The sequence below is a fragment of the Oncorhynchus clarkii genome, chromosome 2, assembly GCF_045791955.1.
Source record: "Oncorhynchus clarkii lewisi isolate Uvic-CL-2024 chromosome 2, UVic_Ocla_1.0, whole genome shotgun sequence".
NCBI classification, from domain to species: domain Eukaryota; kingdom Metazoa; phylum Chordata; class Actinopteri; order Salmoniformes; family Salmonidae; genus Oncorhynchus; species Oncorhynchus clarkii.
In genome coordinates, this window is record NC_092148.1 from 74,993,164 (window position 1) to 75,009,858 (window position 16,695).

A 16,695-nucleotide genomic window follows, 5' to 3' on the forward strand; every position below is an offset into this window, starting at 1 on the left:
CGCTGAAAAGCATAACATTAATCTAAAACTGACCCTAGGAAAAGCATTGTTGGAAAATTTGGATAGACTTGGTCAGTCAATTACTAATATACTAATACACTTAGTAAAAGTATTTATCTTCAACTCGCAATCTGTGGATTCTATTTGATAGATTCAAATTGTATGTTAAACTTCACAGCATAGTTGAGAGATATACTGAGTGTGGCCAGCAGAGATAGTTGGGATGGGTTGAGGGAAACTGAGGGGTGGGAGTGGAGTTGCTGGGGGGTAGAATGACGGTCAAAGATAAAAGTAAAAAACAAACAAAGTTTAACTGACACTAAAAAGTAATGTTATTACATCCAATGCCTGTTTGCCTGAGGCTGATGTCACTTGTTTTTGCATGGTTGTTTCCTGTTGTTTACCTTTGTTTTTGTCTTTTGTCTCTTTTGCTCTTGTTGTTGGTTGTTTGCACATTGGGTGAGTGGTGGTTTTGGGTGGGTTGGAGGTGGCGGGGGGGTGTGTAACATAATTTTGTTTTATTTTTTTAAAGAACAAAAAACTAAGAGCAAGGACTATTGTATGACGAATATATGAAACATTTTATTTTATTGAGCACGTTTATTTATTGGTTTCTTTTCATTTTGATAAGAGATGAAAAATGTATGAATTGAAGGTTATTTGTTGATGTAAAAATCAGCATTTACAGATTTTAAGGTTGTTTTCATTAGATTTGGAGCAGAGTCGCGCTAAATTCTTGTGAACTTCTGGTGGAAAAAATGGGGTCCCCGCTGAAAAATATTTAATACCACTGGGTTAGAAGAAGCCTACATAGCCCAAAAAGTAAAATGGAACATCCATTTATGGCAGTTACAGTGCCAAAAAGTATTCATGCCCCTTGACTTTTTCCACATGTTGTGTTACAGCCTGAATTTAAAATTGATTAAATGTAGATATTTTGATCACAATACCCCATATTGTCAAAGTAGAATAAAGTTTTTTGAAATTTTACAAATTCATTAAAAATGAAAAACTGAAATGTCTTTAGTCAATTCAAACCCTTTGTTATGACAAGCCTAAATAAGTTCAATAGAAGAGTAAAAAATGGCCTTAATAAGTTTAATGGACTCACTGTGTGCAATAATAGTGTTTAACATGATTTTTGAATGATTACCTCATCTCTGTACCCCAGGTCCCTCAGTCGAGCAGTGAATTTCAAACAGATTCAACCTCATAGACCAAGGAGGTTTTCCAATACCTCACAAAGAAGGACAACTATTGGTAGATGGGTAAAAAAAAAGCAGACATTGAATATCCCTTTGAGCATGGTGAAGTTATTATACTGAACAAAAATATAAACCCAACATGCAACAATTTCAAAGATTTTACTGAGTTACAGTTCTTTAATGAGTCCTACGCAAAGGATATAGTGCCCAAATCCAGGCCCAAATCCCCGTCCATCAGATTTTAGAAAATCCTGAAAAAATGGGTGAGGAAGGCTGAAGGCCGCTTGTAAGAATTTGCCGATGAATAGGTAAACCCCCTCGGTATTATTGGCCAACGTGCAATCATTGGAAAACAAACTGGACGATCTACGATCAAGACTATCCTACCAACGGACATTAAAAACTGTAATATCTTATGTTTCACCGAGACTTGGCTGAAAGACGACACGGATGATATAGAGCTGGCTGGTTTCTCTGGGTTTCGGCAGGACAGAGCAGCTACGTCTGTTAAGACCATGGGCGGGGTTGTGTCTATTTGTCAATAACTGCTGGTGCACAATGTCTAATATTAAAGAAGTCTTGAGGTATTGCTCGACCTGAGGTAGAATACCTCATGATAAGCTGTATACCACACTATCTACCAAGAGAGTTCTCATCTATATAATACGTAGCCGTATATTTACCGATATATTTACAGGAGTACCCCCTGTATATATCCTCGTTTTTGTTATGTGCATTTCTTGTTACCATTTGTTAGATTTGAGTTTATTTAGTAAATATTTTATTAACTATTTCTTGAACTCCATTGTTGGTTAAGGGCTTGTAAGTAAGCATTTCACGGTAAGGTTGTTGTATAAATAAAATTTGATTCGATTTTTTTATAAGGAAATCAGTCAATTGAAATGAATTAATTAGACCCTAATCTATTGATTTCACATGACTGGAAATACAGATACTGTATGCATCTGTTGGTCACAGATACCTTAAAAAAAGTAGTGGAGTGGATAAGAAAACCAGTCAGTATCTGGTGTGACCACCATGTAGCTCATACAGCGCAACACATCTCCTTCGCAGAGTCTATCAGGTTGTTGATTGTGGCGTGTGGAATGTTGTCCCACTCCTCTTCAATGGCTGTGCGAAGTTGGATATTGGCAAGAACTGGAACACGCTGTCATACACGTCGATCCAAAGCATCCTAAACATGTTTAACTTCTCTAGGGTAGGGGGCAGCATTTGGAATTTTGGATGAAAAGCGTGCCCAAATTAAACTGCCTTCTACTCAGGCCCAGAAGATAGGATATGCATATAATTGGTATATTTGGATAGAAAACACTCTCAAGTTCCCAGAACTGTTAAAATAGTGTATGCGAGTATAACAGAACTGATTTGGCAGGCGAAGACCTGAGAAAAATCCATTCAGGAATAATCATTTTTTGTTGTTGTAGTTTTCTATTCAATGCCATTACAGAATCCATTGATTTAGGACTCAAATTGCAGTTCTTATGCCTTCCACTAGATGTCAACAGTTTTTAGAAATTGTTTCAGGCTTGTATTCTGAAAAATGAGGGAGTAAGAGCAATCTGAATGAGTGGACCCTGCCGTGTCAGAGCTTTTTCATGTGCGCGACCGAGAGAGTGCCTTTCTTGTTTACCTTTTATATTGATGACGTTATTGTTCGGTTGAAATATTATCGATTATTTAGGCTACAAACAACCTGATGATTGATTATTAACATTGTTTGAAATGTTTCTACGAACTTTACGGATACTATTGGAATTTTTGTCTGCCTGTTGTGACTGCGTTTGAGCCTGTGGATTACTGAAGAAAATGCGAGAACAAAACTGAGGTTTTTGGATATAAAGATACTTTTTTGAACAAAATAAACATTTATTGAATAAATTAATGTCTTCTGAGTGCAACCATATGAAGATCATCAAAGGTAAGGGATTAATTTGATCTCTATTTCTGACTTGTGTAACTCTTCTACTTGGCTGGTTACTGTTTGTAATGATTTGTCTGCTGGGCTATGTTCTCAAATAATCGCTAGCGTCCCACATACCCTAGAGAGGTTAATGGGTGACATGTCTGGTGAGTATGCAGGAAGAACTGGGACATTTTCAGCTTCCATGAATTGTGTACAGATCCTTGTGACATGGGGCCTTGCATTATCATGCTGAAACATGAGGTGATGGCGGGGGGATGAATGGCACAACAATGGGCCTCAGGATCTCGTCACGGTATCTCTGTCCATTACAATTCCCATCGATAAAATGCAATTGTGTTCGTTGTCCACAGTTTATGCCTGCCCATACCATAACCCCACACCCACCATGGGGCACTCTGTTGATGTTGATATCTTGATATCAGCAAACTGCTCACCCACACACCGTCATTCGCGTGGTCTGGGGTTGTGAGGCCGGTTGGACGTACTGCCAAATTCACAAAAATGACGTTGGAGGCGGCTTATGGTAGGGAAATTAACATTCAATTATCTGGCAACAGCTCTGGTGGACATTCCTGCAGTCAGCATGCCAGTTGCATGCTCCCTCAAAACATGAGACATATGCGGCATTGTGTTTTGTGCCAAAACTGTACATTTTGGAATGGCCTTTTATTTTGTATTTGTATTTATTATGGACCCCTATTAGCTGTTGCCAAAACTGGAGTCCAGCAAAATTAAGGCAGTTTATACAATTTTAAAAACATTTCAATACATTCACAAATTTCACAACACACTGTGTGCCCTCAGGCCCCTATTCCACCACTACAGTACTGTGTGTGTGTGTGTGTGTGTGTGTGTGTGTGTGTGTGTTTGTATGCATGCGTCTGTGCCAATGTTTGTGTTGCTTCACAGTCCTCGCTGTTCCATAAGGTGTTTTTTTATCTGTTTTTTAAATCAAATGTTACTGCTTGCGTCAGTTACTATATAAACAATAGTCTATATATAGGCACATTTTGCTGGGGGGGCAATAAGGAGATTTGGCATCTTTCCCCAAAGGCATCTTCTGTTTCCATGGCATTTTTATTGTTTTTTTTCACCTTCCATTGACCTCTTTATCACATCTATGGCATACGAGAAGGAAGTAGTAGTGCACTATGTGGGAAATAGGGTGCCATTTGGGATGCAAACCTTCACACACAGAGGGTCTGTCTTGTAAATAATATTACATTCTAGAAGTATGGATTATTTTATATAAACAGTGAATTCTGGGTAGCAAGTCAAATCAACACATAGTTTGTAATTTGGAGGGATGCATTCTGAACCAATCCAGCTGTTAAATTTGTTGCTACCTGTAAGTATTGTCAGAAGCTTTAAAATGATTTACTATGATTTGTAATGATGATGACACTAGGCGGCTCTCTTACTGCCTCAATCTCTGGTTTCACACACAGTGGGATGTTAAACTGATTAGCGCTACTTTAAAAAGAGGCTGGATCACCCTAACAAGGGAGATAAGATCGCGGCATGCACCTCAACCCCACTGTGCGTGTTTGATACTGTGACCAGAGGCTGTGATGCTATCGGTCTCTGTGGTTGGAAGGGACTCGCTCTTTTGGCTGAAGTTGAGAAGAGGCATACACATACAGACCTGAAGGTATTTTTTGTATTTTTTTATCCAGTGCTTATCTGTAAACTACACACACACACAGGACACATTATATGCACATGTGCAAATACAAAATACATGCACATGTACGCACACACACAGACTACATGCACTTACACACGCACACACGCACACTCACACAGCACACATTACATGAGCATGCATGCACACACAGACACAGACACACCCACGCACATACACACACACACCTCACACTCAACGTCAACAAAACTAAGGAGATGATTGTGGACTTCAGGAAACAGCAGAGGGAACACCCCCCTATCCACATCGATGGAACAGTAGTGGAGAGGGTAGCAAGTTTTAAGTTCCTCGGCATACACATCACAGACAAACTGAATTGGTCCACTCACACAGACAGCATCGTGAAGAAGGCGCAGCAGCGCCTCTTCAACCTCAGGAGGCTGAAGAAATTCGGCTTGTCACCAAAAGCACTCACAAACTTCTACAGATGCACAATCGAGAGCATCCTGGCGGGCTGTATCACCGCCTGGTATGGCAACTGCACCGCCCTCAACCGTAAGGCTCCCCAGAGGGTAGTGAGGTCTGCACAACGCATCACCGGGGGCAAACTACCTGCCCTCCAGGACACCTACACCACCCGATGTCACAGGAAGGCCATAAAGATCATCAAGGACATCAACCACCCGAGCCACTGCCTGTTCACCCCGCTATCATCCAGAAGGCGAGGTCAGTACAGGTGCATCAAAGCTGGGACCGAGAGACTGAAAAACAGCTTCTATCTCAAGGCCATCAGACTGTTAAACAGCCACCACTAACACTGAGTGGCTGCTGCCAACACACTGACACTGACTCAACTCCAGCCACTTTAATAATGGGAATTGATGGGAAATGATGTAAATATATCACTAGCCACTTTAAACAATGCTACCTTATATAAATGTTACTTACCCTACATTATTCATCTCATACGCATACGTATATACTGTACTCTATATCATCGACGGTATCCTTATGTAATACATGTATCACTAGCCACTTTATACTATACTATGCCACTTTGTTTACATACTCATCTCATTTGTACATACTGTACCCGATACCATCTACTGTATCTTGCCTATGCTGCTCTGTACCATCACTCATTCATATATCCTTATGTACATATTCTTTATCCCCTTACACTGTGTACAAGACAGTAGTTTTGGAATTGTTAGTTAGATTACTTGTTATTACTGCATTGTCGGAACTAGAAGCACAAGCATTTCGCTACACTCGCATTAACATCTGCTAACCATGTGTATGTGACAAATAAAATTTGATTTGATTTGATTTGATTTTGGATAAGTGACCATGCTTTACGTTTCCGCACTGCTTGATTGCAGTGAGCTCTGGTTGATTGCAGTTAGCTCTGGTTGATTGCAGTGAATGTTTTGGAGGTGGTAGTTTGAGGTGGTTCTCGTACACAGAGGAGGAGGAGGGGAGGGCTGGATTTGTGGGTGAGCATGCAGGAAGGAGTGTTATGTAAATCAGATGGTAATTTGGGGTTGACTGTATGGTTAGTATTGGGGTTAGGATGTGAGTTATGACTGGGATTCTTTTAACTAGGCGGAAGAGAGTGGTGGGGAACGGTAGCCTCTCTTACAGACACATTTCACATACTGTAGATTTTACTGCTACAAACTTACTGGTCTTTCATCAATTCGATATCCTCCCTCTCCTTTCCTCTCTCTCTCTCCTTTCCTCCCCTCTCTCACACTCCTTTCCTCCCCTCTCTCACACTCATTTCCTCCCCTCTCTCACACTCCTTTCCTCCTCTCTCTCACACTCCTTTCCTCTCTCTCTCACTCCTTTCCTCTCTCTCTCACTCCTTTTCTCTCTCTCGCACTCCTTTCCTCTCTCTCGCACTCCTTTCCTCTCTCTCTCGCACTCCTTTCCTCTCTCTCTCGCACTCCTTTCCTCTCTCTCACTCCTTTTCTCTCTCTGACTCCTTTCCTCTCTCTCGCACTCCTTTCCTCTCTCTCGCACTCCTTTCCTCTCTCTCGCACTCCTTTCCTCTCTCCCCTTTCCTTTCTGTATCGCTCTCCTTTCTTCTTTTTCTCTCTTTCTCCCCTCTTCTCCCTCTCCACTCATTTCCTCTCTCTCCCTTTTAGTCTTTCCATTCACTCTCAAATGCACCCTCAGTTTGTATCCTACCCCTCTCCTCTCTCTTTCCTTTCTCTCTCTTCTTCTTCTACTCATCTTCTCTGCCTCTACTCTTTCCCCACACTGAGAGAGAAATGAGAGGCTGTGTTTGAAGCGAAACACAGTGGCCCATATTCTGAGGAAACGGCTGCTGTCAAAGACGAGGATAAAAAAGTAACAGTTCCTCACCGTACGACTGTACAGTGTATGTGTGTGCACATGTGTATGTGTTTGTTCATGTGTGAGTGCATATGTGTGTTTGTGCATGCATGCATGATTGTGAATGCGTGCGAGTGTACCAAACATTAAGAACACCTTCCTAATACTGAGTTACACCCCCCTCTCTCCCCTTTTGCCCTCAGAACAACCTCGATTTGTCGGGGCATGGACTCTACAAGGTGTCGAAAGCATTGCACAGGGATGCTGGCCCATGTTGACTCCAATGCTACTGTCGTGTCTTTGGCATCATTAAAAGGTGAAGACTGTTATTTTATCAAATCAATTCTCTGTAATTATTTTTACATGATTAAACTAATCATGTAAATTGAATTAACTAGGAAGTTGGGGCATAACAGGAAATATTAAGATTACAAAGTTATACTTTTCGGAATATAACTCTTCAGATATTTTAATATCTGATCAATTAGTCTTCTATTAATTAGTGATTATTTTCCTCATGTCAGTCTCATCTGAACGTCGTAAATTGTCTGCACGAACCCAGCCTTTACTATAAATCATCCATACACCAATTGGTTTAATCATTTATTCACTAACTAACTAAATAATCACAGAAATGCATAAACAAACAGTAGACATTGGTTACTAACAATGATAGGAAAGATTCCCTAGTGGGCTAAACCGATATGACGGCTTGGTGGACAAAGGGAACGGGGTGTGGACTGGTGTGGAGAGCGGGAAAGACAAAATGGATTCATTACACAGTCTATAATTATATACATTGAAATGCTAATCCTTTGCACATGAACGGCTGTTCATTCGAGAATAATTTCAAGTACATATTTAGGATGTATGTCATTGTTGTCTTCTCTGTTGGAATCCGATCCGTCTGCTGGAGAGTTCATCCGAGTGTCTCTCTCTCTCTCTCTCTCTTTCTGTTTTGCTCATCGTTTGAATGAGGAGACCAAGGTGCAGCGTGGTAGGTGAACATCTTACTTTTATTAAAATGAACACCGAAAAACAACAAAATACAAAACGAACGTAAAGTTCTGCAGGCTACACAGCAACTATACAAAATCAACTTCCCACAAACTAAGGTGATAAAAATGATGCCTAAGTATGATCCCCAATCAGAGACAACAATAGACAGCTGCCTCTGATTGGGAACCATACCAGGCCAAACAAAGAAATAGGAAAACTAGATTGCCCATCCTAGTCACACTGACCTAACCAAAATAGAGAATTAAAAGGATCTCTAAGGTCAGGGCGTGACAGTTTCCCTGAAGATCAAAGTCTTTCGTGGTTAGAATGGGTACTTCAGAGTGCCATTCAGAAATGTTCTCATAGGATAGATGTTTCGGCGGTTGCCGGTATTCTCGTCCTCGGTTTACTTAATTTCTAGCTGCAGACTAGTACTTCGTATCTAAGATATGCTCTTATTCTGTAGGGATCAATTGTCTCAGAGTTTAACCATTTCCAGCCGTGTAGCCACGTGTTATGGTTAGGAATTCAACAACCATTGCAACCTTAACTTACACCGGGGTTTGCGTGGTCTTAACTATTCGCAATCACAGCTCAAGCTGTGGGTTTGCTTAGTCTGAGGAGGATTTTCTTAGGAGGGGATTTTATTCATAACAGTAGAAGAGGGCGGTTCCATGATGCCTGATCATGTCTGTGCTCATAGGGCCGGGCAAATTAATTTAACTTTAAAGGGAATACAATTCTCTCACATTAAAGGTTCAACATCACATTGCATAATTTCACAAATAGTTTAACCTTTCTGATCTCCCCATCCCGGATCCGGGATCGTGAATACAGACTCAAGCTCATTACCATAACGCAACGTTAACTATTCATGAAAATCGCAAATGAAATGAAATAAATATGCTAGCTCTCAAGCTTAGCCTTTTGTTAACAACACTGTCATCTCAGATTTTCAAAATATGCTTCTCAACCATTGCAAAACAAGCATTTGTGTAACAGTATTGATGGCTAACGTAGCATTTAGCATTAGCATTCAGCTGGCAACATTTACACAAAAAAACAGAAAAGCATTCAAATAAAATCATTTACCTTTGAAGAACTTCAGATGTTTTCAATGAGGAGACTCTCAGATAGCAAATGTTCAGTTTTTCCTGAAAGATTATTTGTTTAGGACAAATCGCTCTGTTTCCTGCATCACGTTTAGCTATGAAAAAACCCCTGTATCCAGGATTGTGTAAATCTATCAGCAAGCTCATTAGCATAACACAACGTTAACTATTTATGAAAATCGCAAATGAAATGAAATAAATATGCCATCTCTCAAGCTTAGCCTTTTGTAAACAACACTGTCATCTCAGATTTTCAAAATATGCTTCTCAACCATAGGAAAACAATCATTTGTGTAAAAGTAGCTAGCTAGCGTTAGCATTTCGCGTTAGCATTTCGCGTTAGCATTTCGCGTTAGCATTAGCGTTAGCATCCAGCACGCAACATTAACAAAAACATAAAAGCCTTCAAATAAAATCATTTACCTTTGAAGAACTTCTGATGTTTTCAATGAGGATACTCTCAGTTAGATAGCAGATGCTCAGTTTTTCCAAAAAGATTCCTTGTGTATTAGAAATAGCTCCGTTTTATACATCACATTTGGCTACCAAAAAAAATCCGAAAATTCAGTCCTCAAAACGCGAACTTTTTTCCAAATTAACTCCATAATATCGACTGAAAACATGGCAAACGTTGTTTAGAATCAATCATCAAGGTGTTTTTCACATATCTCTATATTGATACATCGTTCTTGGACACATGCTTTCTCCCCTGAATCAAATGGTAAAGTAGAAGCAGCTGGCAATTGCGCACCGAATTCGACGCAGGACACCAGGCGGACACTTGGAAAATGTAGTCTCTTATGGTCAATCTTCCAATGATATGCCTACAAATACGTCACAATGCTGCTAAGACCTTGGGCGAACGACAGAAAGTGTAGGCTCATTCGTTGCGCAATCACAGCCATATAAGGAGAGAATGGAAAACAGAGCTTCAGAAATTCTGCTAATTCCTGGGTGATGCATCATCTTGGTTTCGCCTGTAGAATGAGTTCTGGGGCACTTACAGACAAAATCTTTGCAGATTCTGAAACTTCAGAGTGTTTTCTTTCCAAAACTGTCAAGAATATGCATAGTCGAGCATCTTTTCGTGACAAAATATCGCGCTTAAAACGGGAACGTTTTTTATCCAAAAATGAAATAGCGCCCCTAGAGCTCTAACAGGTTAATCTTTACTCATTCATTTTATACAAGAATTAGATGCAAAAATAATTGAGAAATGTTTCCTGTCCTCTCTGAGGTCACCAATTGAAACATACTCGTCCATTAAGTGTCCACTGACCATTCCCACCTTTTCACAAGTGGACATATTGTTTAATTTTCCTATTTTGGGGATTTAGGAGTTCGGCCACGAGAGTCTCCGTCAGGAATTTATGACCTGAGATAACAGAACCTGGGTGTAGGAGAGAGGGGGAAGCCACAATCTACACCCAGAAAGGGCCACGTCATGACAGTCCCCCCCCCCCTGGTGGTTTGGATCTTGTGATTATTCTGCAAGTTACAAATCAACATAAAAATAATGACCACGTGATGTCCTGTTGTGGATCATTGTTGCCGTCCCCACTCTGGTGGTTGAGCTTGGTAGGCTCTCTGAAAACTGAGCAGTCCACCACAAGGATGGGCAGTGGATGTCCAGTTGGTGACCGCCGTTGCGGTCGTCCTCTGGTGGTTTACCTTGTTAGGCTCTCTGACAGCGGGGCAGGCCGCCACAAGGATGGGCAGCGGATGTCCTGTTTGGGATCGCCGTTCCGGACCCGTCGTGTGGTTGTCCAGACTGGAAGATCTGGGCAGTAACTTAGGCAGATGTTAACAACGCACACACACTCACGAAGTATATAATTACATTGATTCCCCAATGAGCGGCGTTGTGGCACTAAGTGATGGTTGTATGGGGACTTTGTTTGTGGCTCTATCGCTTAAGTGTCAAAGAAACTGAACTGAAAAGGAATTAAAGCTTAAAGAAATATATACAAAATATAGTTCTCACACCAAAATCATCTAATTGGACTATTCTATATACGTCCAATGTCCTGGCAAAATTACTCTATCATGGCATTGTCTCTAATGTCATATCTAGGGTTTTCCTACTTGGTGTGTTGCTTAGGCACTATCCTTGATAACTACATGATAAGTCTACAGTAAGGCACAACTTTTGGACAGTCTATAGGGATGACCTATGGACCTTTGTGGAGAAACTGGTGAGTACTGTAGCTGTAGAGTCAAAGGCCTCAAAGCAAATGTTCAATTTTACTAAGGCTGGTATTTTGCTTGAACCATTAACTGCGAGTCACTGTGTCTTACACTATTGTAGTGGTGATAGGTATGACGTCTATTTCATACCTCCAGTATGTTATCCATGGAGGAGCTAACTTCACGACAGAAGTACTCTTTAAGCATTGGACCAGTCATACGTGGTGTGATCATGGTTCATGACTTCTAATAACTTTTCTCCTGAGTGTAGGGTTCTATTTATTAGTGGCATGTGTGTTAACCATTGGAAGAGTGCTCTGGAGATTCCTTTCCCCATGTTCCACTCTGAGTGACTCCTAACTACTCTGTCAAGGGTAATTTGATTTGTTAGGTCTCTAACCTTCTTACTGATTGTAGCTGGACTGACTGTTGCTGGCATTGGTACTGGTACTACAGGAACACATGATTTTAGCATTTTACTAGTTGAACCTGTAGTTGAACCTACACATGGCAAGGTATGACTATTTTTGCCATTTGTTTGAGGTGGAAGTCCACTGGACGTCTTCTACGACCAGTGTGGTACACCTCAGTAATATCTTCGATGTGTTCTAAGATTATCCCTGTCTAGGGGCCTGTCTGCTCCTGACTGTTCTCATAGGGGAGTTTACAACTAGATTTGTTTTATGCTCTGGCGGCCTCGTACAGTGTTGCAGGTAGTCTCGATGAGGCTATAATAAGTCTGGGCTACTATTCCCTCCATTTGTGTCTCGGGATCCCCCCCACCAGCAGGTGGTTGGTATCCGAGGCACAAACGAAAAGGTCGGACCCTATGTACGAGTTGTCAGCAGCCGCGTTGTTATGAGAATGGCTATAACCTTTCAACCAAATCTCCTGGTGTTTGTGCTTCAAAACGCTCAGTGGCTGTCGAGGACTGTCAGTCACGTCTGTGTGTGGCAACCTCTTCAGTACCTGTGAACTGAGACGAGGATATCTGTCTGTGATATCGCAAAGTGTTTCACCAGTGGGAGTTGTCGGGTCAGTTGCTGGACTGATGTCGTTAGTGTCATTGTAAAGGGTGACAGTCCCCCACAAAGCTGAAGGTGTCTCATCGGAAGCAGAGTATACTCTGCGCATCATTGTTTTTCTTGCTGAGATTGCCACAGTGCTTGCGGAAGTGTCCGAAGGGCAAGAGAAGTTCATCTCAACTACCGTATTGCACGACTGCAAGGAGGAGGGAAGTTACTCATTCACAGAGACAGCTGGCTCGAAATCATGAAAATAATGGTCAATCAGTTTTGCTGATGGAATGTGTCGAGATATCTTAATATCTCCTTGGATTGGATTCTGCACCAAGAGGTTTCAAACGTCTTTTTCCCAAGGGGTGCTTTCAACAGATACCCCTCGTGAATGACTGCGTTGCAGCTAGCGTTAGGGGACGACAGTGTGGTCAGTGGAGAAGGCACTGTGGCCATACATGGTTGGTTTTCCAATCCATCAGTGGGAGTAACTGATCCATCAAGTCTGCTCCAAGTAGCAGGGATTCAGATTCGTGATGTGCCATTTCTGTTCAAGGGGAAAGCTAATCGCTTTTCGGATTTGGAGTGGGCTTGGCTTTAACAAAGCTTTTTCCCTTTTTCTTCGCAACCTTTGTATCAGAGTCTATAGACAACGCCTGTGGGCTTGTTTCCTGATCAAGCGGGCCCTGAATAGGGTCTCAAGTGAGAGCGGGAGAGATTTTAATTTTAACGTCCCTGCTATGGGTGTTAATTCCTGCGGACCTGGTGTCCGGTAATTCCCCGTCTAGTCCTTGTGACTTATCTTTTACCCTTTTCTCAATTTTTTCTCACTTTAGTTCTTCATGTAGTGGAACTTCTGGAGAACATTGGTCTATGTTTTGATTGTCCTTTAACCCTTTGTTACCCTTGTGCTCTGACACTTTGTGTGGGTTGGGTGCAGGAACATAGTGAACAGGTCGATTGTAGCGGTAGTCATGTTGATGGCGATGTACTTTACAGTTATTTCGACCACGGAGGTTATTGGAATCATGGTTTCGTGGTGGAAACTGTTGTTGTGCGTCATCTCTTAACGCTCCAATATCTGATAATGCACCCTCTAACTGGAGTGATTGCTCCTGGTCAAACTTCAAAACCGAGTGGTCAGGGCTCTTAGCGTTGTGAACTTTTGATGCCTCAAAAGCTGTGCTTGTAAGCTCTCTGAGTTGTAAGATAGGCAAGCCAACGTGGGTGGCAGGACCCAAGTAGGTAATGAAAGTGGTATACATGTTCAATAGAAACATTTGTTTGAATGGTAACAGCTCTTCCATTCTTGTTTCAGTGAGTAGGCCAAATTAAGCTAAACGAAGCCTTTGATAGTAAGCTTATGGGTGTTCGTTCCGAGCTTGTTTGAGTGTGTTAGCCAGTGAGCTATCATGTTTGCGAGTCATAGAACCACTGAATTCTAATTTCAAATCTGTGGCAAGTTTAGCGTAGTCATTTAGCACGTGTTGCTGTTGTAGACTAATTAACTCGTCACGTGTCTATTTGTTCGTTAGCTTCAACAGGTAAACCCTGTCAGAACCCGTAGCGTTCGGGTAGCCATCTAATGCGTCCTCTATGTAAGCTAGGAACATCTCAGTATCGTTTGGCTGACCTGGAACGGGGTCAAAGGTGGGAAAATTCTTGACAAGTTTGTCAAGGTATTCCGCGCCAAGCAGGTGGAGAGGGTTGGCTTCCTCCTGTGGGGAAATTGGGGCCGGAAGGCCAAGAGGAGAAGCCAAGCTTTGGCTTTGTTGGCCAAGAGGCACCATATTACTCAGTGCCAAATGGCCAAGAGAAGACGACTGAGGGACACATGAGGGAGGCAAAGTCTGAAACCTATCGTCTTTACTCCTTTGAGTACAGGGCTCCATTTTTGGGATGGGTAGTCATGCTGTAGAGAGTGACCATTCTGGTCTTTCTCCAAATGGTACCTAAGGGTGCTATTCTGCTGCATTGCAGAGTCCACTTGAGCACTTAGAGTACTGATTTCGGACACATGAGTGTCGCACTTGCTCCTTTCGGTCTGAAACTTACCTATCATGGTTTGCAGATAGAGGTCTTGAGTACGGAGTGAGAGATTCAGTGATGAGATTTCCTCCGCTTGCTTAGAAATCAATATTTACATCTTCATCACCTGAGTTCTCTCACCATTAATTTGGTCAGCAACTTCAATGAGTTCTTCTGAGTTGTCGTCCAACTTAGTCATTGTGTTCATTAACTGATCGTCTTTGGTCTGTAGCATTTTTAGTAGAACTGTGTTGCTTTGAGTAACATTCAGTTGTGTACTGTGGTATTGGACCGATGCCAAACTCGGATGGCAAGACATCCGGGCAAGACTGGAGAGAACCTTTACGAGGCCTGCGCCCGATGGTTGATTTTGGAGAGCGTTGTTCGCCATGTCTGCCGTTTTTCTGCTAATGGCATAATTAGGGTTGGTATCGCTGCTGAGGTCAGAGATCAATCCATTTATGGGTGGTTCACTAATTAGTGGGCGAGTGGGGACTACCCCCTCTGATAGCTTGCACATTATTAGAACATTTGATAGAAAAAATGTTTTTCCTATTTTTCCAAAGTTTGGTTTTGGAATACGTTGGAAGCTGCAAAGATGATTTTAATCTATTTATAGACGTTAATGAACCATCAGTACTGTACCAGTAATATGGGAGTTGGACGTGAATGAATTGGCAAAAGCAAATTTAAGTAATTAATCAATGATAATAATTAATCATACCTGCATAGGCTATCTGGGGATTAAACTTTACTTAACCTGGGAAGTTGGTTCATCTAGGTTACTATTGCAAAGTTTAACATGTCTAATTTAATTGGAAGAACCTAAAAAGGTATGTTCGATAATTTAATTTATTAAATTGAATGAGACGATGATATCCAATCAATTGGGATTACCTGGATTATCAAAAAAGTGTAACCAGTAGTTTAAATGTTAGGTTACATTCACCACTAGGTTCACCTCTCCATAAGGCCAGAGCCACGTGGGATTCCTGCTGGAGGCGGGACTTCCTTCAGTACTGGGGTTACTGAATGTGCTTTGCCATAGCAAATTTTACTGATTGATAAATTTTAATGATAAATCAAACCTGTATAGGGAATTGGGAATTAAACTTCACATTAACCTGAAAACCTTGTTGATCTAGCTTAATGTGAAAAGTTTAAATGGTCTCATTGTGGAAAACCATTCAATGTGGATATTATTTAAAAGATCCACTTGAAAGATAAATCTGGCAATTTCACTTGTTAGTTAAATTGAATGAGACATCGATATCCAATCAATTGATTGGCTGGATATCCTAAGTACCCACTTGTTGAACGTGATCCACGTTTGGGTGTCACCTAATTCTTTTTTCAAGAAATGTACTGGCGATTCTTCACCACCAGGGGGTCACTGGTCAAGCTGAAATCACCGGAAGTACAAAGGCGGAGGAATTTCAACGTGACACAGGAAAAGGAGAGAGTGAGAGAAGGGGAAGCCACGATCTACACCCAGAAAAGGCCACGTCATGACAATACACACAGTTGTGTCAAGTTGGCTGGATGAGCTTTGGGTGGTGAACCATTCTTGATACACACAGGAAACTGTTGAGCGGGGAAAACCCAGCATCGTTGCAGTTCTTGACACAAACCGGTAGCCTGGCACCTACTACCATACCCTTTTCAAAGGCACTTCAATCTTTTGTCTCACCATCTAAATGGCACACATACACAACCCACATCTCAATCCATATTAAATCTGTCTCCTCCCCTTCATCTACATTGATTGAAGTGGATTTAACAAATGGCATCAATAAGGGATCATAGCTTTTACCTGGATTCACCTGGTCAGTCTATTTCATGGAAAGAGCAGGTGCTCTTAATGTTTTGTATACTCAGTGTATGTGTGTGTGTATGAGCATGCACATGTTTGAGTTTGAGTTTATTTTTTATTTTTACAGGGACAGTGCACATTAATTAACGTTTCAGTAAAAGTGCCGGTTTTAGCCAGCCGGCTAATTTTCAACCGCAGTCCCTGGGCAGGTTGTTAAAAACAATTACAATATAGACAATAGCAGCATAGAACAAGCAAGACATAGCAACATAGGACAAGCAAGACATAGCATACAGACAGAGCAACATAGGACAAGCAAGACGTAGCATACAGACAGAGCAACATAAAACAAAAAGCAGCAAGACAAAATTCATAAAAGCAACAAAGTGTTTCCACACCTCACAA